The 27,200-nt window shown below is 43.3% G+C and overlaps 1 long non-coding RNA gene across 1 annotated transcript in view; it reads left to right on the top strand.

Annotated features, from left to right (window-relative positions):
* The window catches only part of LOC147269638 (uncharacterized), a 97,766-nt gene that overhangs the window by 69,409 nt on the left and 1,157 nt on the right, over positions 1 to 27,200 (top strand). The window contains exon 2 of the long non-coding RNA XR_015110472.1: positions 1,874 to 1,972. This is a non-coding gene — a long non-coding RNA (uncharacterized LOC147269638). The remainder of the gene's footprint in view (positions 1 to 1,873; positions 1,973 to 27,200) is intronic.

The following is a 27,200-nucleotide window of genomic DNA, read 5'->3' as shown; positions in this document are numbered from 1 at the left end:
AAGTTCCTGATCTGATTTGTTAGCGTTGTGATGTGTTGCAGAACAGCTTTAGAAACTGATTGTAGATGTACTTCCTCCATAAAGAATTTGAAAGTCACGTAATAATAGATGGTTAAAAAAAGAATAAAACTGTGCAAGAAAGCGTGACAATTTTATAAAGTTCAGTCATTATCAAATAAATTTTAAAACTTTAATGGTGAGGTAAAAGAAACTCATTACGTTCCCAGATCGCTCCTCAACCATAACTTAGATTAGATCATATCTCACTCAATAAAATCTCTGATGTTTTGCTGAGTAAAGTCACTGCTGTCCAAGTGGAAAGCATAGTTGGAAGATTAGCAATGAAAAGAGAGCAACTGTATTCCTTTCATAATAAAGCTTTTAACCCTTTAGCTGATTCAAACATCCCCCTCTTCTGTCTGTGTACCCGTGTGTGTGTGTGTGTGTGTGTGTGCGTGTGTGCGCATACGTCATGTAAGGCTAAAGCCAGAGCGGAGAAAGCTACTGTTCAGGTTGTTACAGCTACCACTGTTTACACACACCGTGCTTCTCATTTGTCTTCAACTGCTGCCACAGAATTATATCCATTTCTCTTTGGTATGCAGCACTGTGGCTCCAAATGAGAAGAAAAAAAAAGAAGCTTTTGCTTATGATAAACTCCGCTGATTTAAGTGTGTGTGTGCATTTATACATGCGTTTGTTGATTCTGTTTTTGTGTGTGTGTGTGTGCGCGCGCGTTCGTGTGTGTGTGTGTTTGTGTAATTAATTGGGGATTTCTGAGTCTATTCAAGAAGAGCTGCCCTCTGACCTTCTTAACAAGTCGCAGCTCCACCCCCTCTGGCCTTGAGTCTCTCAATCTCACACTGTGTTAAAGGAAATTAGTCACACACTTAGCCACGCACACCCTGCCTATTGTTAAGTGACTTCTAAAGTGTGTCAAAGAGGTTTCATGGTTGCCTTAAACAGCTCTGGTCTCCCTCCCAGGCAGCAGGCACGCTCAGGTTCAACACACAAACCCCTCCAGATACTAGGGCCTCAACCTTGGCCTGTGACCCCTAAAGACAAAGGGATGGCTCCTGGTGAAGCCGGCACGCTCAGCCAGCAGTGAATAGTAGCACTGGTGTTGAGGCTCCATGGTCCATTCACAGTGTTTGAAAGGACACAGAATACAAAAACAAATGTATCACATCTGAATCGTACATCTGTGTCCAAGAAATCAGTTTTCCTCAACGAATTAGGTCATAAGCACCTTCAAAACCGTTAGGCGGGTGAAGTTACCAAGCAGCTTTTCAATATTCTTTATGGATTTTATATGAAACCCAAACGTAGGTTTTTGACTCAGTGATCCAGTCAACACTGCATTTTAGGAAGTCCTGGGTACGTACTGTATGTTCTGACCAGTCAGCCCAATCCGCGAGTGAAAGTGATACTTGTGATTTATTGAAGTGGGCTTGTATCAGGTGTGATACTCAGTGAGGGGCTTTAGCTTCTGTTGTTCAGAGAGCTGTTTCTCAGAAATGGACTGCTTTGGGGGGGTTCTTCAGAAAGACTTATATCATCTACCAAAAATGAACGTAAACCACCTAAAAGTAAAATCATCACGCGTTTACATGTGCGCTATATTTGGAATATTGTCACACTGTTTTCGTTGGTTTCAGTCCCTGGTATTCCTGTGTATACCATGCACTACATCACTCAGCTGCTTGAACCCAAAAGCACTGTAATACATTGCGCAGTATGCGTACATGGAAGCTCTACGATTGAAAACTTTAGAGCCGAAAGAAAAGATTGTCTGAAGTCAAAGCAGTGGAAATGTTGCAAGGTAACGTACCTGTTAGCAGACGTTGATTTATTTTTTCCTTCTTTTTTTTAGGTGTGCATTTATTTTGCTGATAAAACGCATTGTTGCAGAAAGCAATGCATCAGTGGGGGATGGAAAAAAAAAGCCTTGCTGAGCTCAAGACACCTATTTGTGAGTACTTGAAAGACAAAATACACTCCGGGTTAAAGTTCTGCTTTCACGTTCAAATTTGTGACACACACTGTATTTGCAAGAGTAAAATTGTCACGTGTCTGTGTGTGCTTGTGTATGAGTGCAGCACACAAACGTGTGATTCTGTGAATTTCAGTTTAGCTGGGCACAGATGATCCTGGTGATTGAAAGTGTCTGCTGATTATTGATTTCCCACAGAGAAGTTGCTAAAAGTCTCGCAGCTAATCCTGGCGGGCTGAGCATGCTGTAGATAATGACGTGTAATGAGCTAATGACTTGCTGAAATATTTAGTAGAGCCTCAATAAGGTTGCACTATTAGAGGTGGGAGAGGTCGTTAGAGGACCGTCTGAGGAATGGCCCTTCGATTAGTAACACCCAGGGCCCCCGTCTCTGTCAGTCCGCAGAGCTGCACACACAGGCAGGTACAAGCTTGAATTAAAGCATACACACCTATGAAGATACACATGTAGATGCACACACTCACGGTCAAAGCCGCACACACACACACACACACGCACAAAGAACGGGTGAAAAAGCATGGCTCAGTATTAGGACTTGGACCATTGATCGGTCAGCTTTTAAGAGAGTGACCTTTTGCAGAGGGCTCTACTGGCCTTGATAAATCTGATCTGGGGGCCATCTGTGTCTGGATGGGAGCAGCCTCTCTGAGATGGGACCCCAGAGAGGAGAGGAGAGGAGAGGAGAAAAGGATAGAGCTTAAGAGAGGGAAAGTCAGCAGAAGAAATTTGATGATCAAAGCAGGAAAAAAATTACAAATTAAAGAAACACCACAAAAAAACCCAAACCCTTTTACAACTGTTTCCTAGCATCCCAATGCAGAGGAGGATTTCGGACACACACACACACACACACACACACACACACACACACACACACACACACACCCCAGCTGAGAGCGTGTCTCAGTTGTCACTTGGCTATAATTACATGAACATAATGCAGAAGCAACTGAGCAGGGTGCTGCAATCCTCAATGTACATGTAGACTATTGCGAGGCTGTCGTTCACAGAAGTGACAGAAGTGTTGCAATTTAAGATTTCTTTGTTGCAAAACTGAGTTAGTTTTGGGTTGATATGTGCGTATTCAGTCCGAGAAACCCAAGATTATCCAGAAAACACCAGCCAAAGTTGGCTGGCTGACTGGACAGGGACTAAGGGTCGGCCTGCTGGCTGGAGCCTACACTGAGGGCGTGCAACCTCGACAGTTACTGCCAAAAAAAAAAAAAAAAAAAACACTCTGATTTGGGTGATTTGTTCAAGGCGATGTCAGAAAATATATGGTGTGACCTCACTGCTTTGCGAGGTGGCGGCATGTAATGTGATAAAATTATCTGGCGGCACCAATCAGTTAGAGTGCATGACTTCAACCATGTCAGGTTCACTTTACTGCTCTTAAAATGCAATCAAGTCAACATCTGGAGGCAAGTTGAGCTAAAGGTTGGGACCAGCTGACCACTGCAGAGGGAAACTGGTGTCGGAGAACCATTCCAGTCCCAACCAACGATTTTTATCCCTAACCTTGAAACCCATTTTATACCAAAACAACTATTTTGTCATTTTCCTACAGTGAATATAATCTCAAAAAGCAGCTGTCAGTGAATAAAGATAAAATCAAGTTTTCTTAACCACAAAACAACCTGTATTTTCTATTGGCATTGTGCCTGTGGTACTAGAACGTAATTTTAACAGATGACGTGCTGCCGCCGCCACACCACATAATGCAGTGTTAAGAGGTTGTGGTCTTTTCTCATATTTCTATGAGCTTGTGTTGGAATTACGTAGATCTGTTTGAATGTGTTTCAGGGGTGGGGGAGGGGGGTGAAGTGACAACAAACTGTCAATGTTATGTCAAGCTTGAGAAGCTTGTTAATTAGCCTGGTGCGGTGGAGTTGTTTTGATTTAATGGGTGCTAATGTGAATGTACAGTAAGCTATTGTTCTTTTCATGGAGTCGTCAGTGAGTCGACTTGTAATTCCAAACTCCACATACAAGTTTTAACATTACTACTTCTGTATGACTGTCATTTTATAGACGATTGCAGTTTGAACAGCTTGTTTTAGGTCTGACCAGGGAACTTCCCCTATAAAATAGATGAAATAAACTAAAATAATGTGCTAGTTAGCTCTGGGAGACTGAACTGTGTCAGCCACATATGGAGAGAAAATGACTCATTTGATTTGCACAAGAAAAACGTACCTAAATATTCACATAATGAGGAACTACTGTTTTTTTTGCTCTGTATTGCACAGAAGATAGATGATTAAATCTAATAAAAGTATAAGAAATCAACAGTTTTACTCCCAGGAACAAGTATCAGCTCCCACCATCACTTAATATTACTACTGCTAATTTGAGGGTCTGCTACAGGAAGTTATTGTGAGTAAAAAATACAGGATTCATCAGGAAACATTAGATAAGCAGTATTTATCATAGACTGTGTTTTCTTGTTTGAGAAATTCAAGAGACACAAGATTGGCTTTTACTGTCTGTTTTGTTTAACTTGAAAAAACTGTCCACCTGCCTCGACTATCTCTCTTCCATGTGTACTGTACTGAATACACACTCAATTTATCACAAACACACCTTTCAAACCATAACCTAACCTGCTGCAGTAAAACAATGTTGACTAATGAAAAAACCAGTGTGTTCTGTTGCAAAGCGTTAACCACAACTGCACCTTCAAAACTCAACCTGAACACACACTCAACCATCAACACACACACACACACACATGCTCACACACCCCATTACTCTTTCTTTCTCTCTATCTACTACGTTTAATTCCCTTTGGAAAAGACAGGTGCAAGCGTTGATTGAGCCTGAGCCAGATTTAGCCCCAGCTCTCAGTGTGCGTCCAGCTGTACTCTTCAACCCACTGAGATCGATGTCCAGTCAGCCAGGCAGCCAGCAGGCAGGCAGCCAGTCAACCAGGCTGCACCCAGCGGGCAGAGGGGCCTACGGCTTTCCCCCAGCCCCAGATACAGCCGCGCTTCACTGGGCTCATTGGGCAGACCACAGCAGGGCATCGCACAGTGCCAAGCCCAATCACTGCACCACTGATGCAGGATGTGCTGCAGGCAGGATGGGGAGGGAGGGGACCCTTAAGCCTGGACCTCCACCCATATTTCTTTCACTGCTCCAGCTAAAACCACCACTCCTCCCTTCTTCCTGCATCCTTCTCAACGGCTCCACCTCTATTGAACCCTCGCTCCCACCCTCACTCCCCTCCGCCTCCTCTTCCTCTCCTCGCTCCATCCATCTTGGAGCTACTTTGATTCAGGTCTCTCTCTTTTCCATCCTCCATCCTTCCAGCCCCAGCCGTTCTCCAGCCAACCACAGTTTCCTATTGATTTATTGATTGCTGTCTGCCTGTGGGAGAGCGGCCGCAGTCTCCCTCTGCTCTCCCCTGCATGGATTTGTCTTCCCTTTCCCCTCCTTTCTTCTCCCTCTCTCTTCACCCTCTCCATCTCCCCATCGATGCAGTAGCTCTGAAACATGAATTAGAGAAAGCAGGAGAGTCCAATTTACTGGGAGAAATCGGATTCACCTTCTGCTACGCCTGTTTCTTCCCTTCTCTTGCAGTCTTTCACTTACACCTGCTTTTCTCCTCCATTTTCTTTTCCATGTTTTGCTGTTGCCTCACCATCTTTTCTTACACATTTTTGCTCTGATGCTCGTGAGATAAGACGCTACATATTCCAGGATTTCGTCGCGCTGGGTTAAATCCTAGGAATTACGTACATTTATATCAGTTGCTTTTACTACTGAACAAAATATCCGCTTGACACATTGTATCCAACTTCTCAGGTAGAGTAAATGACAGCCAGTTGCAGGATGAGCTTTTTGTCGCAAAAAGTCATAAATAAAACAAGAGGTACTTAAAATGACTTAACAAGGCAGTTGAAAGCATGCCTTGTTTTGTATCTCATTACTTATGGACGTACGTCCGCCTGACTTTTACCATCCTTGATGTTTCTTACCCACTTGAGAGAAATGCATGTCTAATCACAGGTGTGTCCAACCCTAGAAAAAGGGAATGTCTGTGAAGAAAAATACATAGACAAATGACACATTTCTATACACAATGTTTGTGTGTGATTTGTGCGGTATTAAATGTTATTAACTGTCAGTCGGCATACCTGTGAACAAACCTTACAGAAGACGGTCTCTTGTATTCACGCTTCGGTTTTCCAGTACAGTATTTTAGCTTTGTGCACACGCATCTATGTATTTATGGTCAAACATTTCCAGGTTGCAGAGCTTCCTTCACTGGAGGAAGTTACCAGTCGGTACAGAAATATGTCACTGCAGTATTTATGTATATATCCAAAGCATTTGATTAAATCAAATCAAATAAGAGTATTTTTCATTCACCCTTTGAGAACAAGAGTCTTATGAGTATTATCTTGTACTAAACAGGAGGTGAATACTGCCGCTGTTGGTGTACGACTACAGTTCATGTAAGCTTCAAGCACCTTTTAGGTGAGAATGTTCTTGAGACCTGTAAATCTATAGTTATTTTATCTATTTAAAGCGTTAAATGTGTGTACCAAACGTTAAACTGTTGGCTGAGGACTATGAGTTGAGCCTTCACGGCTGCTAGCGAGTGCTGAAGCATGCTAAGTTAGCTGTTCCCGCTCAAAGGACCTCATGTCTGACATCTCATGTTCAACCACTACAGAAATCTCTATGCCAGCAGAAAACCTCAACTTGATTTACCCACATGAAGCCTGAAGCATGCGATATACCATGATTTTTTTTATTTATTGATTTTTTTTATTTTATTTTTTTTTAAATGTAAAGCCACATCTTCTTTGGGGAAGCGCTACCAGCTTGCAGCCTGATGATGGGAGGTCAGCGCTCACAATCCCCACTTGAGACAGGCCAAGGGAGGGTCTCCAAGCTCGGACCCACAGAGCCAAATGATCAAATAATCGGATTTATATGCAGCAACTGCTTAGCACCTGCTCAGGAGTGCTGCATGACATTAATGTTCTAAAATGATTGTTGTTAAAAACCAAGGAGGATTGGAAAATGTGTTTCTCTTCATTCTTTGTAGCGTACCAAACACAAAATAAAATGAGATATTTAGGTTTCATCATCAGGAATCATCTATGTGATGATGATGATGATGATGATGATGGCCAACGCCGTCTTCATGGAGCCGATGCGCTGCAAATGTGTACAGGTTACATTAAAACAGCCCTTCTACCCCTCTAGATATGAAACACCAACACAGTGAAACAACCCCGCCATGTCTGACACTGTTAAAACTAAACATGTAGTGCACATAGACCAAATCCAAAATAGGAGAGTAATAAAAAAAAAAAATCCATCTGGCTGAGTCAATATTACCATTTGTGGCGCTGTTATAGTACAAGAAAAATGAAAAAGCTTCAGGTGGCATTTAATGTTGCCGTTAGAATCCAGCTCAAGTTATATGACAGTGACCCATCATGATCCCAGCTTTCATTCTGCCTCAGGAATTTCCTGTCCTGATTTATCTGTCATTATAGAAATTTAAAAAATAAATCACAATTGAGTTAGCCGAGCCTGCACTAAGTGATACTTCCTTGCTTTTGAGGAGCTTTGGAACTTCACTATAATGATGTTATCGCTGTGTTCTTTCTCTCAGCTTGCATTTTATTATTTTTATATGGACCTATGTGTCTGAAATGAAAAATAAGTTGTGAAGAAAAGATTGATTTTTTTTCCCCCTCCATTATTTGTTTTGTGCACTGCATGATTATTTTTTACAGCGACAGACAGCCAAGTGTTGTCTCACTGTGTCAAGGACTGCAGTTTTGGACGGCTGTAACTTCAGTTATAACTCTCTCAACACCAAAGCAGGCCAGTATTAAATGAAGAAACGTGTGGTCTTACCACACTGTCCCCTGGACTGCAGGTCAGTGCAGGTCACAGAGGAGAGCGTCTGATCATGTGACCTCTCAGGTCAACTTGCAGCTCTCAGTGGGATCAGCTGTAGTGGATGGATGGACAGAGTGGCACAGAGAATGAGGGGAATTATTTCAAAACGCCCTCTTATTGTCTTCTCATACAAATAAATGTATCTGCGAACACATTCAGGAATGACATAACACACACACACACATCCTCACACACAGTGGATCTGAGGTTGAGCGTAACAACAAACATTTCTTCGGTCGTTTACGTTCCTCCTTCACCTCCTGCAGCTTTGGAGAAGATCAGCGTCATGATTTTTGTGTGATCCTGCTGACAGTCACAGGAACAATATGGAAGACATGGCCGTCTTGGTGGAGTTCATTAATGGCTAATGACTATTGAACAGGCATCATAAAGTGGTCTTTACCTTTTGATTCTACATTCTAAATGACTTGCACTTTAACACTTTTATATAGTTTCCCTGCTGCTCTAAGTGTCTGGGACATGCTTCTGCTCCCAGACTAGATTCACCGAAGACGTTGTTTCTCGTCCAGTAAAGGAATTCTGTATGAGGACAAAATCCCCAAAGAGGATGAGACAGTTGAGTCTTGACTACATGCAGCACTGCTATGGCCTCAGAGCGCCGTGCTTGTAGTATCTATAAATGCGTACTCTTGAGATGCGTCTGTGCGCGACAGGGAGTGTGAGATTAGTTTCCTGACTGAAGCCTAGTTAATTCCACCGAGAGGAAGACACTCCACACCTGAGGCCCTGGAAGACACAGGGCACCGACAGGCAGACTGCAGGAGCAGAGTGACCTATACACACACACACAGATGTGTAGCAACACACTCTCTCTCACACACACACATACACGGTCCCCTGGTCTGACGCCACCACCCCCGTAGGAACAGGGGGGGTTAGGTGTCTGCAGGCCAGAGAGTGGCAGCACAAGGACAGACGTCTCCCTGGCTGCCGACAGGTCTGATCGATCAGTACGCTGCCCCTCTCTCTCTCTCTCTCTCTCTCTCTCTCCCCCCCCCTCTCTCTCTCTCTCTCTCTCTCCCCCCCTCTCTCTCTCCTTCTCTCCTGCATCCTGTCTTCTCTCCTTCGTCCCTCTCTTCTTCCTGCTTCTCTCTCTCAGTCTTCACCCTTCTTTTACTGTCTTTCCTCACTGTCTGTCATCCTTCATCCTATCTGCTCCTTCTACTTCACATTCTTGCTCCTTTCTCTCATTCACCGGTGTCTTTCTGTCCCTTGTTAATTATCTCTCTCTATTCACTGACCACTGACCTTATACCGGCCCCTCCTCCAACCCCCGCCAGTCGCTTTCTAAACGCTACAGACTCAACCCAAAGTGGGTCCCTCTCATCTCATCCTCTCATGATTCTACCCGTCAAGTGCATGTTGGGAAGAAAGAGAGCGTATTTAACACTCTCAAGGCCTCCTGGCACCTGAGCCAAAGCATTGATTAGAGGTGATATTATTGGCTCTAAACTGCACAGCGCTCATGCTTCACTTTCAATAATAGTCCACACAATTATGACAGTTCCAGGCACATTTCAGAATCTATGGTTTTCTTGGGTTTTACTTTGGCTCACATTTCTCTTTTTTTTTTTATTCAATTTTGAATTAAAGGGAGAAGTGATTTACAAGGACATGTCCTAATTCACACAAGTTGTATGAGAGAAAAGTGTGAAGGAGCAGATCAAATATTTTTTGTAACTTGTCTTTGGTTTGGGAAAAAAAAGATAGTGGAGCATTCAGTAGGATATTTGAAACATAAAGTTACACATAGTATTTTAAAAACTATTCATCGCGGAATCTTTATAGGAGACTTTCCGGAGCTGTGGACACTGGGTATTATTTGGGTTAGGTTGGTATATTCTGTAAGAAAAGGCTTCTTGAACCTTTCAAATTTATTTACTCTTTAATTTTTTTCTGTTTTAAACTCAAGTGCTGTTTCTTTGAGCCTTTTTTTTTGCACAAACCTCCGATTAAGGAGGATAAGTGTGGTTTTTTTTTTAGTTGAAACAACAGAAATGTGAAATGTTTACTTTTTATTTGATTGAAAAATACTAAATGTTGACTTTTCAATTACGATCATAATTCATAGTTGTGATTCTATTTCATTAAGTGGATTTAAAAAGAAATAATGGTTGCATTATTGCGCGCACAAAAGGAAATGTGCGTTAGGTACGTTTATCAGTTGGTATGAACAAAAAAAACCCCACAATGCTTCCAGAAGATGGCGGTACAGGCAACGTTACACACGACTAACAGAGAAGAAGAGGTGTAGCGGAATTTCCTTTTTGAAGTTGGCATGTTCTAATGTGTCGGACACGTTGCAGCCTGTTCAGATACGAAAGCAAAGACGACGACGGTGGAAGGGCATGAGGTTAAGATCCGCTACATCATAGCCTAGAGGCAGTTTCCATCAAAGTCCATCCAAAGAGATCTTAAAGCCATTTCTAATTAGATTCTTTAAAAAATGTGCACTGAACTATGTTGATGGTACATAGTGTGTGTGTGTGTGTGTGTGTGTGTGTGTGTGTGTGTGTGCGCACGCTTGGGGGGGGATCAAGTTTTGGGGGTTATAATGTGTAGTTTGGTATCTGTGATGGTTTTTTGGGCATGACCTCACCCACCGAGGAGTGCTCACCCATCTCTAATCACTTTTAGATGGGATGCCTCACTTTCCCATCATGTGCTTTTCCTTCAGGCCCCTGGGTAATAAAACTAATGGTCTGAACTTCTACTACAGCTCGCTGCTATTTCTCCCAAAAAACTGTGGGCTTTATTCTCTCGAACTTCGTTACGTCGGACCAGAAAGGAATGATTTCACAGGAAAATGTATATATCGGCTTTGATTTTTGTCTACTTTCTCGCGGTATGGCCCGGCGTTAGGGGAATAAAAATTGATTTTGTGAGCTTTTTGTGCATTAGCTTTTAAATTTCAAATTGTATTTGCAGAACCTGTTTGTGATCAATGAGAGAAATCAAGATTTATAGCTTGTGATGTAATATAGGAGGAACAGCAACATCTGACTGCATTTATCTATCTGTCTATCTATCTATCAGTCTGTCTCATCCTGTAATTCCTTCTTTTCCTCTTGTTTGCTTGCTTCTGTCTCTTGTGACTTCACTTTAGTCTTAAAGGGATAAAGAGATAAAAGCAGTGAATCCATGTCCTCTGTTTGCCTCCTAATTACTCATCATCATCATCATCGTCGTCTTCATCACCTGCCTATTTATTTCTGTGAAAGCCTCTCTAATAACAGGGTTTGATGTCCTGGCTGCCTGTCTCCAACTTCTGAGAGCTTCCTTGAAGACCAGCAAGTGGCCTTTCATAAATACACATACAAACATTGTAAGAAGAGAGAGAGAGAGAGAGAGACACACACACACACACTCCAGACTTTCCATTGTGTTCATCTGCAGCCTTGAAGAATCTTGAGGAGCATCTTAACAGCATGAAGGGGGCTCTAAGAGGGACACACAAACAAACACAAATACTAATGGCCTCATATTAGCCATCAGTAGCAGCGCAGACAGACACACCAACACACACACACACACACACACACACACACACACACACACACACTTCACAGCCTCCTTTTTTCTGGTCTTCAAGTGGAAGGAAGAGTTTGGGCCTCCAGAGACTTCCATAAAGAACCATATATTGTACTTGGTCTTGGGCTTTTGGCTCCGGACCAGCTGGTTCTTCGACTTGTGATCAACAGAGACTCTGAATGAGACATCAGGTCGCTCTGCTGTTCAGAATGCAGAATACTTTCAGCGACCTTTTTAGTGAAAGAACAATATTAAGTATTTTTCTCAAATGAATTTTGTAAAACTAGATAATTTTTTTACTGTCGGTGTTGATTTTCAGTTATCTGGGTCGTCCAGTCTATCTCTGGACTTTTTCTGTTCCGTTCAATGCAGTCTCTCTTCAGTCTGGTTGAGCCCTATTTTTCAGTGTTTATTTGCCGTGAGATTGAGTTCAAACTCTGAGTTTGTTAAAGCTGAGATTAAGGTTTAACAAAGTCCTTGTTTACTGACGCAAACATTTGCATGGTTCATTTAGGCAGGTGTGGAACCTGCAGGAGTGGATTATCTACCCCGTATTGACCGCCCAGATACACCTGACCAATAAACTGAATGGGTGTTCTCACATTTGTAGTGACACACTTTGGTTCCCTTGGTTTTTTTCCATGTGTGGAAACCAACTGTACCAAAGCAAAAACACTTCCAGTTCCAACCTCTTCAGCTAATATGAGCCACTGTAAAAAAGTACTGAGATCCGCTGATCTGGCCTGGAGGAAAAGCACCACAGGTTCCCCCGAGCACAGCGCCAGGAGAGCTCAACCCTCTCAAGCATTCTGGAATACCTCACCAGTTTTGCAGCTCCGCATACAAGTTTTGGTGAGTTTAGTTCACAACAGTAAAGTTGTCCGCTGTAAAACTAAAATGAGCTGGAAGACATGAAGGGGCTGGTGACTTAAGAATATGGCCCTTGTAAATAGCTGATAGAAAATATTGATTATTGCCTGTGATAATCCTTCAGACGCAGTAACCTCAGATCTCGATGAGATTGTCTTTGTACCGCCTACTTTTTTGCGCGTCGCACAAGGGCTGCACAAATTTTCACCATCAGCGCATGTGTGTGTTTTTGTCACGGTTTAACACAGACATGATATCTATGACACATTTGATTCATGTCTCGCAGTGCAACTCTGTTTTTTTTCCTCTCCAAATATTTTGTTGACCCGAGTCTTGTCTACCTCACAACCTTTAATGACAGAGACCTGCTGGGAGATATGAGGGTGTGAGAGTAAATTACACTTCTGCTCTTCTCACTCACCGCAGGCAGCTACTGCCAATATGCTGTGAATCTTCCAGTTATATGAGAGCAACAAAAAAAAGAAAACTTCTGGTTAAACCTCTTAGGATTGTTACAACCTCAAGCTTTCCTACTATTATCAGACATATCCAAGATATATGTCATCCCCTTTCCCTCAGTGAAAAATAGAATAAAGAGATTTAGTTGCAGGGTTGTTGTCAGGTTTTGTCTCCCGCTGTCTGCGTTTGCATGTGTTGGCGTGTGTGCTTGCATGGCGGCAGCCTGCTAGGCTAAGACTGCTGTTGGTGATGGGGGACATTGATTTTTTCACTCCCCCCTCTGTTTTCTCTGGGATTTTGACAGAATCATAGCACCATGGAAACAAAGAAACTGCTTTGTGACAGAGGAAAACCTTTCATTTCTGCCGGAGTGAATGGCGGCTTGCCACTGATAACTGCGCGGGTAATCACATACACACAAACTTACCACAAAGCTCTCGCATTTAAGGTTAAGGTATGATTGTGGCACGTGATTGTGAAAATAAACAACTCAAATGTCCCCTTTTCACTAAGCTGCAGCTCACACGCACAATCACAGCCGTTATCAACCTGTACAGGAGTGGACGTCAGCTTGAGGAGCTCACCAAGTGTCATCAGTAATAGAGACACGTGTAGGCCGAGCTGAACAAATAAAGACGAAACTATTACTAAATAATGTGATTATTCAAAATACAGGGGCAAAATAATATATTTATAGAGGACAAACTGTCAACAATATACATTGATGTTTTGTTGCTAGCAACAAAAAGCCTTGAACAATCAGATTTCCAGTTGTTATTTGGAGTTTGTTGCTGTCTTATGGCTCATACTGATTACGCCTGTGACAGGGAGGCGTGGGAACTTGTTGGAAACGTAGCTCGGGCCGGAAGAACTGATTAAGCAGTTCCAGGAAATCTTAAAAATACAGTATGTACGCACATACCGTCGTTTTATCCTCACCAAGCTAAGGTCCTAATTTGTCTTGTCATACCACTTTGTTCCTCAAGAGGCACCACTGTGGCAGAAAGTATCCTGGCGTGGTCACCGTAGTATAAAAGAAGTTGTGGTTTTGCCAGGGGATGTGCCCGTTCTCGTAGGCTGACGGCGGCAGGAATGTCGGAATGATACTTGGGCCACAGTGGGCTCCAGAACGTTGCACTGTTTTCCTTTTGGTGTGTTGAGAGTTTCACCATTTAATTTGAAGCATTAGCTTGTTGGGATCAGCTACAAATTGTACCTTTGAAATTGCAAGGGTGGACATTTTTCTTTTTTGTCATTACTGGTTTAATTTTCTGTAAATCTTCCATGGACTTCTATGAAAAATGTGCTTTCATGTGGTTCATCATTTCTCCTCTAGACTCAGCTGTCTTGAGTCATCCTGTGGTTGAGACCCAGGCTACATAAACAGCTCCAGCTTGATTTTATATTCAAGATTTCTTGCATAAATGCTCATCCAGTATTACAATTACTTTGAGTAACTCCAGCTCAAGCAGCTTAATGCCTAATAGATAAACTGCAGTTGGACAATGAGAACTCTTTTGCTACTCTGTTCCTTGAGGCAATTTTGCGATATCCTTTTCATCTTACAGCAATCAAGCAAAGCATTTGGAAAAACAACATCCTAATAGATAGCCGGCAATACGAAGAGTGAAAGTCCAGAGTCAGATTGCTCTTCATTAAACGATTTGACCCCAAAATATTAGATTTCAGAGATTCTATTGCATTTAGCATCTTTTTTATCATTATTGAGATGACGAGGGATCAAATCGATTCTGTGTCAAATTAACTTGAGGAACACCAGACTGCCAGGCGTTCTGTGTGTAAGTGCGTGTGAGTGCACGTTTCCAGATGTGTGTAGGTGCACTTAAATGAAATGAATGTCTATGTGCCGGCATGACATTTGTGTGTGTGTGTGTGTGTGTGTGTGTGTGTGTGTGTGGCCACTGCAGTATGCTGAGTTTGTCTCTATTGAGCTGTTGGTGTAATCTGAACAGCTCTACTGAGACGCTCCAAACCTGAACCAGAACAGACAGACAGCGGTCAGTGGTCTCCCAGAACAGACCGTTTAAAAGCGTAATCTCCTCTAAAATACAAATGTCACCCAGCAGACATTACAGAAGAGGGGCTCATCGGCTGCGACCCTCTTGACAAGAGCCCGTACGGTGCTGAGTTCCATCACTGCACTGACCCCCCCTCAATATTTTATGGATTTGTACTTAACACTGCTTTTATCTTTTTTTGACCCCTTTTGTTTTAAATGCAGGTCCTCTGGATGGTTAAAACAAGGGGGTAACTAATATGCTCGTTTGATATTTCTGTGCAGTTATTTTTCATCGTAATGAAGTATTTCCCGCTGCATGTGGCGTTTCTGTGGATGACTCACACCTCTTAAGCAAGGGTTTGGATTTGATGCAGTAAAACAGCGCAGTGTTTCTTGAACATTTTGATTATTCAGATTTTCTGAAATTTTACCACCGCAGTTAAAGCGAGTTTGCATTTAACAGCAAAAATGTAGTCTTTAATTTCACATTCCTTCATAATAAATTTGAGTTACACAAGCAGTGAGCCAAATATGTGGGTCTGGTGTCATATTTTGGGCTTACCTATTTATTCCTTTTAGTTTGTCTCATTTTTACTGCAGCGCAAAACCACATCATTTGATTCAAAAATCAATTCTCAATTCAAAAATTATTCCTTATTCATAACAACACGTTTCACAGCGGTTGTCTCAGGTGTCAAAGGGAGAAAATTATATCACAATTACTCTTTTGAATGTACTCGTGACAAAATTCAGGGGGGAAAAAAATCAAAACATTGCAGTTACTGAAAAATATGAATTGATTTTGGGGATTTATGAATTGATTTTGAGTGAGTGGGGATAAAATTCTAAAATGGATTAATTTTTATTGCAGGCTTCTTATCATTTGGGGCACAAAGCTTATCTATTTCCTCAGAGTGAACCAGTTGATTATTAGTTTGGCCACATACATGTCAGACTTGTGCACACAAATGTTGGTTTCTGGTGAGGGTTGTTTACTCTGCCTGAGCATCGATACACAGCTGATCATAGCTACTGAACACTACACACAATTACATATTCAAAAATCAAAGAAAACTCATTCTAACAAAAACAAATTTCCCATCATGCGTTTCAAGTAATTCCAGATATTTTGACTGGGATACACACAGTGAATCTCCATGATGGTGAGTGAATATACCTGTGATTATTAATCCCGATGAACTGCATCTCTCTGTCTTGGCCTTTTGAGGATGACTCGTCTCATCCGCAGCCACTCACAGCTAAATGTCCCATCTGGTAACATTTCCACGTTTCTCCGCCTTAAATCAATAGCAATACTTTTCCTAAGACCTTCATGTGCGTATGCTCTCACACACACACACACACACACACACACAAGCGTGTGCGCACACGCAGACAAAGGGACACATGCTGAGGTCCGCTTCTCTTTGTTTCAGCTGCTGTTTAATTTGATTTTATTGCCATTTGTGTGGATCTCCGTCCTTTGAGCAATTGGCGTCGAATGTGCGCTTCAATTTAAAACGAAACGATATGCCTGTGCCTTCTCATATTCTCATCTCTCTTATAAATTGATTGTTTCCCTTCCAATATTCTTGATTTGTGGTTCATTTTCAAGTGTTTTGGCGTTCCTACAAATCCATACACCCATACAGTAGTGCAGAGGCACTGAAGCCGGCACACACCGGTCTCCATTTTAGCTCACTCCAGCGGCAGATTGGGCTGCGTGATGGCCGACAGTCTGCATAGAGGTGCAACACATCAGTGCAGCTTCCCTGATCAGGAATGCTAACACATGAGAATAGATGTACACACACTCTCTTATCTCCCTCCACATATGCAAACACACCTCAATGATCCGCTGTGATTGATTCAGGTCCGATGGAGCCGAGGTAACGGTGAGTGATGCTTCGTTATTAATGTATCCAGATGAGATAATTACTCAGCTCTTCTGCGTCTTTGCTGCTCAGCCAGTTAGTTAAACACGCGTCGGGGTTTATGATGTCAGCCAGATTAAATGATCAATTACACACACACGGCAGAGTGCACTCTCTCTGTCCTTCTCGCTCTGAAAACACTCCAAATAAATACACACAAAAACTGGCGGGATATGAACGCATGTGGTTGATGAGTGTGTACGTGTGCGTGTTGGTCAGTGGCCGGTTGGTTGGGGGCCCTGGCTTTTGACCTTGAGCTCAGGGGTCAGGCAGCAGACGGCCGGCCAGCTGGACATTTCCATCTCAAAGACCCTAAGGACCCCTCAGCTCTGTAGACACACACACACACACACACACACTCACACACTCTCACACGTACACACTACCTCTGAGATCCCCTCCCTCCTTTTACTTGTATCTCATTTTCTCCTGCTGTGGATGGTTGGATGGTTTATGAGTGCAGAGAAGCTACAGCCATTCATTTCTCCCTAACTGGGGGTCTAATGGAGAGGTCTACGCTGGAAACCTGAGCTCTTACTGAGTAATGAGCTGCCCTTTACTGTCCTGTGTGCGTGCGTGCGTGTGTATGTGTGTGCCTGCGTATGTGTGTGTGCGTATGTTTTCTTTGCACTGCCCAGCCAGCTCAGTGCAGCTAGGCTCTGACCCTGTAAATGATGTCTCTCCTCCCCTCATCCACAGTGGCTCTTTACTGCTAATAACCTCTGATCAGATCTTAGATGGCACAGCCCTCCGCTGGGCCTGGGCTACCTCCAGCCCACCGCCTGCTAATACGCTCCAATCAACCATGGGCTTCTCTATTGGAGGTTGATATCCAGGGATCCACAGCGGGGACAGGTCACGCCCATCAACCCCTTCAAAACCCCACTGACTACCTCTGCCATCTCTAACGGAGAGGAGGGGTTGGGAGGGAGGGAGCAGCAGAGTAGGGTAGAAGGGAAAGGGGAGGCAGCCTCTTCTCCACAGTCTAATGTAGTTAGAGCAGCACTGATCAGTCATCCCGACCAATACTAACCATGTCGCTGGGCCTCTCCTCCCATCTTCTCAACACAGGAGCCATAGAGAGCAGTGCTGTACATTTACCTGCAATTAGATTTGCCCCAGAAACTCGCTGGGAATGATAGAGACCCCTCAGACTAGAAGATGACTTTCGCTTTTTGTGTGTATACATGTGGATTCATGTATATTTACACATTGTTTATCTGCACTTGTAGTTGTGTTTTTCCATCTGCGTGTGGCTACACTCTTCACACTCGTGGACCTCCTTTCAGAGTGTGTGTGTGTGTGTGTGCGTGTGCGTGTGCGTGTGTGTGTGTGTGTGTGTGTGTGTGTGTAATATATTAAGAACAAGTGCTGGTCAGTGACAACCCAGTAGTGTTTGCTTGGCCCTTTGCTAAGGTGCTGGATGGATAATGATTTAACCATTGAAGATTAGCGATCAGATGAATACAATGGAGGGGCTGATAGTTGCCTCTGTCTGTTTACCCTGGCTCTGCTGGGAACAGGACAGATAACACACACACACACACACACAGTTAGTTTAATCCCTTGTTGCTAAACTCAATACTAAACTCAGTGTAAGCATGCACACGGCACAGGAGCACCTTAACTAGAGGGAGGGGCTCTGCTCATGGTCAGCGATTGGTGATCAGTGTGTGTGTGTGTGTGTGTGTGTGTTTGTGAACCTGCACTGTGTAAACACATCTGCAGTTTCGGAGAGAGACTCTGTGCCTCGTCAGAATGCACACACACAGATTCCATTCCCTCGTCCCTGAACCACCTCCCCTCCTTCCCCCCTCTCCGCCTCTGTTCTCCTTTCCAATATCTCTTTTCCTCACCTCCACCCCAACCCCCCATGCCCATTCTCCCTGTGATTTACTGCTCTTGGCCCCTCCCCACACTTCAGCAGCACATTAAGAGCATTTAAACTAAACAGGGGTCTTTATAGAGCCAGTCCACACATCTAAAGCCCATTACGGCTACATCAAAGTGGGATAACAATGACTAATGAACAATAGATATTATGAGAGACTGTGCCAAATCGCTATTCACTATGGTGGTGATGGTGTTGGTGTGTGTGTGTGTGTGTGTGTGTGTGTGTGTGTGTGTGTGTGTGTGTGTGTGTGTGTGGTGAGAAGTCATAATATAAAATGTGTGTGTTTCTGTGTCTATAGCTGGAGTGTGCGCCTCCTGGGCACATTAAAGGGACAGTTCAGGTTGTCATTAAGGCTCTTCTTCTCAGCAGATGTGGGTCAGTGTGTCGTCCACACAGCATTGCACTGCAGAGAAATATATTTTAGCCACCAAATAAACATAGATGTAAAAAAACAAACAAACCCAAGAATATTATTGCTCAACTCTAAAACTGGCAAGATAGGAATGGTCTCACCCGTCTTGCGATTTAGTTGTATAATCCCTTAATTATTGTTGGGCTTTAATGAGTGTATTTGTTTGCATCTATCTTAAGCCTCCCAGTCAGAATCACCAGCATGCTACTTGAGATCATTTTTATCCCCCACACTACTTAAAGTGCGTTCAGTCAGATCTGGGATTATGACAATGGGATCTGGACCTGAAGCAGCCCCTGAACTGCACTTGGAAGCTCTAGCGCGGCACTCTACCTGTTGACCTCCAGAGAAACACCTCCGTTTCCTGTCAAGGCGAAGCATTGAAGCTTTGAGGCTTTGTGTATGTTAAGTGATATTTTGAACACTTCGCCCTGCGCCACAATGTTGAACGGAGAAGATGGAAGCGGTGTGTGTATAATCCCATAATGGCAGGTAGATGATGACAGGGGGAACCCATGTAATCCTCTTTTAGATGCAGCTATCATTGTCCTTACTCCAGCCACTTTCCCTACTAATCCCATCCACCACCCGCCAACCCTGAAACACACCAACACAACTGACTACTCTGCACTTATCATGGAGGTTTATACTTATATTAACACAAAATAAAAAGCACTAAATGATCAAACTGCACCTTTTTGATTTACACTTTGTCGTGCACATAAAGTCATAAACCTGCTGTTGCCATAACTGGCTGATTGAAGCACAAGCAGTCATACCGGGATCATTCCTCTGAACCTGTGTGTGTGTGTGTGTGTGTGTGTGTGTGTGTGTGTGTGTGTGTGTGTGTGTGTGTGTGTGTGTGTGTGTGTGTGTGTGTGTGTAATACACAACAGTTTTCCACATTAAATGAATGTTAAGGCGATGATCACGGCCGTTACAAAACATCCACTAATGTTGAGTGCTGGAATGGACACAGGCAGAAACCAGACAGTAGACATAGGAAGTTGTTAAATCATTCATTGTTGAATAGTTCTACTTGCCGGCATCGATCCTTAGAGACTCAGTGTGTCAAAACAATCTCATAGAAATACATCTGGCATATTTACATACCAGCACCACTGAAATAATACCAGTAAAAATTGACATAATAGTTAAATAAAAATGTTATTCCGCATCCTTTTCTTAAACTGACATGTTGAATTTGTATTAAAATTTTTATGATATTTATGGATGATAATAAGTCAGCATGTTTAATTATGTTAAAAGGGTAAAGTTGTGAAATGCAGTGCTTTAAACAAGACTCAAGCACCCGTTTCTGGCCTCATGAACAAAATACAAGAATCCCTGGGGTTCGGGTCACAGACAACCGGGCTCCTGCTGCTCTCTTTTGTTTGAAGAACTACCAGATATCGCGTGACACAATTGAACAAGTTGCTTTTACAAGTAAAGTCACATGATGTTTGCTTGTTGATTGGAATAATTAGAACCATTGATATTACTTACCTCATTCACGCACACATACACACCAGCACTCACAGTGTCTCTCTCTCTCTCACTCTCACACACACACACACACACACACACACACACACACACACACAGGCAGGCTAGCTGAGACCTATTGTGTACAGTCATAAGCCACACACACAAAGGAGAAGATGGTCTATTGTTGACATAAAAGATATAATCTTTCCCCTTTCTGGGATATGGATTTTCAGGACCAAGTTAAGGACAGCTACGCACGACCTACCCACCGAGCGCCTTGTTAAATCTGCACACACTGAGCGCCGCACGCTCATCACCCCGAATCACTTGAACCTACTTATTAAATACGGCTCCTTCTGGTGTAAGTGGCTGAAGAAGAGGGACGTTCCTGCTCAAAGCTTTATTAAAGTTGATAGAAGGATATGCACCTCTGAGATCTCCAGTTTCTTGGGACGTTACGCTGCGCTTTAGTAAAATCTGAGGAACTTCCTGTATTTACTTTGGTAAAGAACAGTCAGTTTTATTTACATAGTTTGATATTACAACTTTGCCTCGAAGGGCTTTGAACTCTGCAGTGTTGCAGCACATACAGCGTCAGCTGACCGCAATCTCACGTTCTCACAGACACAAGGAGACCTCACACGAGTCAGAGAGACGGGCCTCCTCCTCCCCAAACACCTGCGAATATAGAGTTCCATCTGAGCTATTTGTCCATGTAATTGGACCACTGTCCCCCAGTATACAAGAACTGGGCAATAATCCATTTATTGGATTGGAAAAATCCAAGTGGTTAACAGAACATTTACAGTATTACTTTCTTAAAGACAGCATGATTTTATAAATCTACCGAAACTGAAGCCAACTTGCCTGAAGGGTACAAGGGCCTGAATTAATCAAATAATAAGTGACTTTGTTCAAGTGAAGGAAAAACCTTCCACTCTCCTGTCCTTCGCTGTTGTTAGCGAGGGAGCGACCCTGCAGCCTCTCTTTAACGCCGGGTGTGAGGACAGGAGCCAGAAATGGAGAATAAGGGATGGAGTGTGTAATTTAAGGGGACCAGACCAGTATGAGCGACCCATTTAGAGTTTTATAGGTCATCGCAATTAACCGTTGATTCATAACCCAGCATGTATTCAGTTTTAATCTAATCCTGGAACAGTTCCTCTGGGTACTTGTGAAAGCAGCAAAGCTACTACAGCCAGTCCTAGACCGCCTCTCTTTAGTGGTCTGGCTCCGTCTCCAAGTGGTCCTTGTAGCGAGACCACAATCCAGCCTGTTTGCAGGGAGTGAACCAAAACACAAAGGATTATGGGATGTCAGCATTGCTTCTTTGTTTCGATGTAAACACAAGGAAGGGTGACGTGACAGAGAGGACTGACTAGGACAGGCCCTCATCTGGTATGTAGATGTTTCAGTAAATGTATTTCTTAAAATTGATCCTCTTGAATTTGTAACTGTGTAACAGGACAGGACAAAATTTAACGAGCCCAAGGTCAAACAAACTCCAGTCGTGGAAGCACCTCGACTGCCTGATCTGATCTCGTCTAATGAAGGGAAGCTAACGTACGTGGAAATGTTCAGCTTTTATTTTGACTTCCAGCCGCAGGATTCTTGAAGACTTTAAGAACAAGCATGTGGCAAACCTGAAAACAAAACGCTCCGATCATCGCATCCGATTGAAACAAAGACGCAGCTTAAAGTCTCTGTGAGAGACATGGACAGAAAAGGTTTAATTCTAGCGATGTGGCGGGAGTGGGGGGGCACTCTTGGTGATTTCTTTGATGTGCAGATCAAAGGATCACACTGACAGAAGATTCTGGACTGCCAGACATTAAAGGTAGAGTCAGCGATTGTAATCCTGAACTTTTTGGTATTCAGCGGTGCTCTAGACCGTCGGTGAATGGGAAACCAGAGAGCGGCTCGGACCGGCCAATCGGCAGCAGCGGTCGCTGACGTCATCATCATTGTGCCAGCGCAGAATTAATGTAAAGCAAATAACACGGGTGATATTATTTAAAACATTCATCCAAATAGCCAATCTCTTAATATTAGTACATTTGATTTATTATAAGGCCAAAAAAAAAAAAAAAGATACCAGAGTGGCAACAAAATGAATGAGTTTCTAAGTTTGCATTTAAAAAATGGTTGTTTTTTTTCTGGAACACGACAGCTGGGGAAACTCCATCTGCTGGAGAGCCACAACAGCCATTAATCTGGTTTGTCAGAAGGAGTAAGGATGATGTATTTCTGTCTGTTTGTTACACAACACTGTAAATTAAAGAAATAAACTTCTATATACAATAATTTATTTATTTATTTGGTGTGCAGGAAAGCACCGTGTCAGGATGTAAACAGAACAAACTAAAAGCACAATTTTACCTCGCAATTTAAAATCCCACGCTCACGTAATCTGAATTCATTTCCTTGATGAATAAAATCTTTTGTGTTATTTATGAGCTCCACGTGCGAAAGATGAACCTCAGAAAATCACCCACCTTATCATCATCATCCGGTGGACCAGCAGCGCGCTGGCCGTGGAGCTCTCAGGCCAGGAGGTGAGCGACCCTTCACCCCTGACCCCCTCAGCTGGCCAAACTCCTCACCCTGGGACAGATGGATAACGGACTCCATGCTTTATCTGCTCCTGACCACACTCTCCTGCTCCCTGCCCTCACTATAGCCTTTCCTTTCACCTCTTGTTGCCCTTTCTCTATTTTCCTGCATCTTCCTTGATTGCATAAACTCTCAAATCCACTCTTGTCACAAATGCAGTCCCACTTCTTCTGTGCTCCTCCTTTTCTGCTCTCTTCATTCACCCCTCTGTCACATTTAAAGTTCCTCCATCCCATCTTTGCAGGTGTATCTTTACAGCGGTGTGTTTCAGCTCTCCTGTGCCTGGGTGAGATCATCAGAAGGCAACTAACAAGGTGACGGTTGTTGATAAAAGAGTTTATCGCTGTAAACAATCAAATTATACGACTGCCGAGTCATAAAAGAGAGATTTGATCTGGTTATTCAGTATTTATCAGCTCACTGGAACACAACACATTGCTTCTGTTTATAAAACGTGCAAAATAGAAAACATATTTCCTTCAATGACTGTGAGCTGGGTTTAATTTTACTTGCGTGCATGATGCATAACCTGCCCTGAACATATGGACCAGTCACAGATTAAACATAGATGTGTCATGTAGGAATGCTCACTTATGCTGGTGGATGTGTGTGTTCCACTGGTGCCAGTGTGTTTCGGTCTCAGTCCTGGAGGCACAACCTGCAGCTCCCTGTATCCCTGAATCTACACGTTATTTTTCCAACTTAAACACATTTGAGTTGCATCCTAACAATACTTAAACATTTCTCATTCATCTGTGTGTGTGTGTGTGTGTGTGTTAATATATAGGATCATTATGGACTGAAAGAGCCTCTCGTGCCAAAGGGGCTGACGCTCAGGCGGATCGAACCTTTCGATTGATACTGAAACAATTTGCATACTGATTCTCTTTCACTGCGCACGGATCCATAACGACACCGGCCAGCTATTCAAATGCGCCTGCATCGAGAAAAGCACGGAGAGAAGCAGGACACCAGAGCAGAAAAGAGGAGGCTTCTGTTTTATTATCATTATTATTATTTTGTTGGAGGATAATTCGAGATCGGGGACGCACGCTTTAAGGATGTTAAACCCCGGCCAGGATTTGGGGAGTCTTTGGAGAAAGCTGGAAAGCGGAGGAGGACGAGGGAGAGGGTGGGACGAGGAGAAACACCCTCGGAGGAGAGGCTCGGATGTGAGCGCGTCCTCTGGTTTTTGCAACTGGTTTGTTGGAGTTAAAGAGTTGATGTGAATTCATGTAAAGACCCGCTGTCATTTTTTCCCCTCTTCCGTGCTTGCTTGTTGTAGGGGGGGGGGGGGGTGAGCTGGTAAAGATGCATGACAGAGGAGAGTCCTGCGGTTAAGTTGTGTGTGTGCGTGCGCGCGCGCGCGTTGTTCGTGCGTGCGTGTATACGCGTGTGTTTCTAATGTGTGGCGCAGAAAGGAGAGGAGTTTAAACGCGGACATTTTGCACCCTGGCACCATGTTGAGAAGACACATGGACAAATAATAACCTTTCCTGTCCGCGGCAGCAGGCGCAGTTCCTCCACAGCGCGACGCGTCTGCGCACAAACTTAATAGACACATTTCAAGCTGCGATATCTGCATCGGTGAATGACCAAACAGGTTGCCTCCGGGATGAGTTTGTGAGTGAAAAGACCCGCTCCATTTAGTGCAGCTATTGTGAAGTAGTGTTAAACCGTCTGCAGGCAATATTCCTACGAAAATATCTATCGATTTCCTGTACAGCCCGGGCAGCCCGTATGTAGAGTCAGGCTGGGATCATGCAGCTTTAATTTACAGAGCTGAGGGTGCAGGCCGGGGGCTGACCAGGGTCCATTAGGATTAACCTCACCGTTCATATTTAGCTTGAACAAAAATGACCTTAATAGCGTCCACCTGAGGCTTCGCTACGAGACGTGAGCTGGCGAGATTCATTTTTGGTGCCTTAACGACGCACAGAGGCTGATGAGGCTGTAGAATGTCTCTTCTTGGAAGTCAGCCCCACCCTTCCGTTCTGGTAGAAAATAATCTAATTGAACACGATGACTAATGTTGGAATCAGAAAATCTCTAATCGGTGGCCCCAAAAATCCGGGAGTTTCGTGTCTTAATTAGCATTGATTCAGATTCAAATTCTGGACATACATTTTTTTTAACTTTTTAATTTTGTTAGAGACCACGGGAACTATTGCAGGAAATTCACAAAAAAAAAATTTCCCATGCCGGCAAATGAGAATTAAGTGGCAATATGACTGTCAAGATTGACACCTGCAGAAAAGACGGCTCACATGAGGAGTTTAGAGACAGACAGAACTCACCAGACTCGAGGAGGAGCGTTTACAAAAGTTGAGGAAGCCTCAGTCGTTGTGGAGCTGAAGGGAGCATCGAGGGCAGGGCGGCCGAGGCTATCGCTAACACGGCTTTGCTGCCATAATTGGAGTCTCCCCAAAGTTACGTGCACTGATTGGGCGGCATATGGACACCTTAATGTAAAGTGATGCCTTGTTAATCTCACATGAGCGCGCAAAATCAGAGCAAGTGACGCGGAATAACGCGAGGGGAAGAGGCAGTTGATTTACCCGTGAGCAAGGCAGCAGGTAGGGCATCTGCTGCCTTGCTCGGCCATGAAGGCATGTTCGTTAATTAGAGTTGGGGGGGGGGGGGGGAATTCTTGGAACAATATAAAGAAACTCCGAGTCATCCGGTAAATTTGAAACTCACGTCTAAGCTGTTCGTTCAGTTCTTTCACTCCTGATTTTACTTGAAACTTGAAGCGGTTCGACGTAAACGCTCGTCCACCTGATTCAGAGGAGATTAAAACGGAGATTAACTCTCTTCATCCCTTAATGTGGTTTTGGATTATCGCCTCTAACTCACTGAGCTTGAAATTGCTTTTTAATACTCGTAATTATTGACGTTAAAGTTATAAATATTACTCTTTTTTTTCTTTCTTTTTTTTACACCTATACAGTTATTTTAAAATATATGAAAAACGGCGTGCAGGCAACAACACTAATAATTTATTATTTTTTTACAGAAATAAACGGGCTCTTCTCATTTGAATATTTTTTTTAAATATAAAATCATTTATGTTCGTCTATAAAAATGCAACAAACTAAATGAGGACCAGCGTCTATTTGTAGGTGTGTTTATTCGAACAAATCAAAGGCTTTGGCCTGAGTCCCTGCAGGAATTATAATTTTATTCAGTATTGATCAGCGCGGTGTGCTGTGTTTTCAAGGCCCTGCACTTCAAGTATGCCGTGACGACCAGCCACCAACGCTGCAATGCACATTTTCAAGAAAACCGCGTGGAGAGGAATTATTGTTATTTTGCAGATTAAAAAAAAAACCATTGCTTTGTTTGACATTTAAAAAAAAAACCGCAGGATTTAATAAATAAATCGCAATTCAAGAGGCAGCGTAGTTATGGACGTATAAAAGTGAGGCGATGAATTAGGTTATGGCTTTGAAACCATATAAAGAGAGAAATCAGATTTTCTTCTTCCAAAGGCTAATTCGGTTTCTCTTTATGTCACGTGCGCCGTAAATGACCATATAGGCCCCAAATCGAGTGGTGTCATTTATAAAAGTTGAGTTTCAGCAAATGTCATGTAGAGAAGCCTCCTCCGCCCCCTAAACAAGCAGTAATTGTCATTTTGAACGTCTACGCCGCTTGCGTCGCTGTGTCACTTTGCGGAGCTGCAGAATTATTGATCCTCGCTCCTCCGCCGGGCGTTATTGTTTCAGCTCGGATCTGCTGCTGCTGCGGGCTTCGCAGGAATGATGCCTCTGATTAATAATCAGTGTGGAACCTGTCAGTTATTGACACACACACACACACACACACACAGCCAGGCAGGCAGGCAGGCAGGCCTTCCTCTATCCTAGCAGAGCTTCTTTTATTATTATTATTATTGTTGTTGTTGTTGTTATTATTGTTATATTTTAGGGTGAAACTCCGCTTGTTTGATTCAGAGAGGCTCTCCGTCTCTGCTAATTGAATCGAACCCGGCTCCTGAGAATGTATCATCTTAT

Source organism: Aulostomus chinensis, chromosome 2, assembly GCF_037954235.1.
Source record: "Aulostomus chinensis isolate RoL2024-O1b breed Wild chromosome 2, RoL_Achi_v1.0, whole genome shotgun sequence".
Classification (NCBI taxonomy): Eukaryota; Metazoa; Chordata; class Actinopteri; order Syngnathiformes; family Aulostomidae; genus Aulostomus; species Aulostomus chinensis.
The sequence above is the reverse complement of the archived record's forward strand: the minus strand, read 5'-3'. Positions and strand labels throughout refer to the sequence as shown.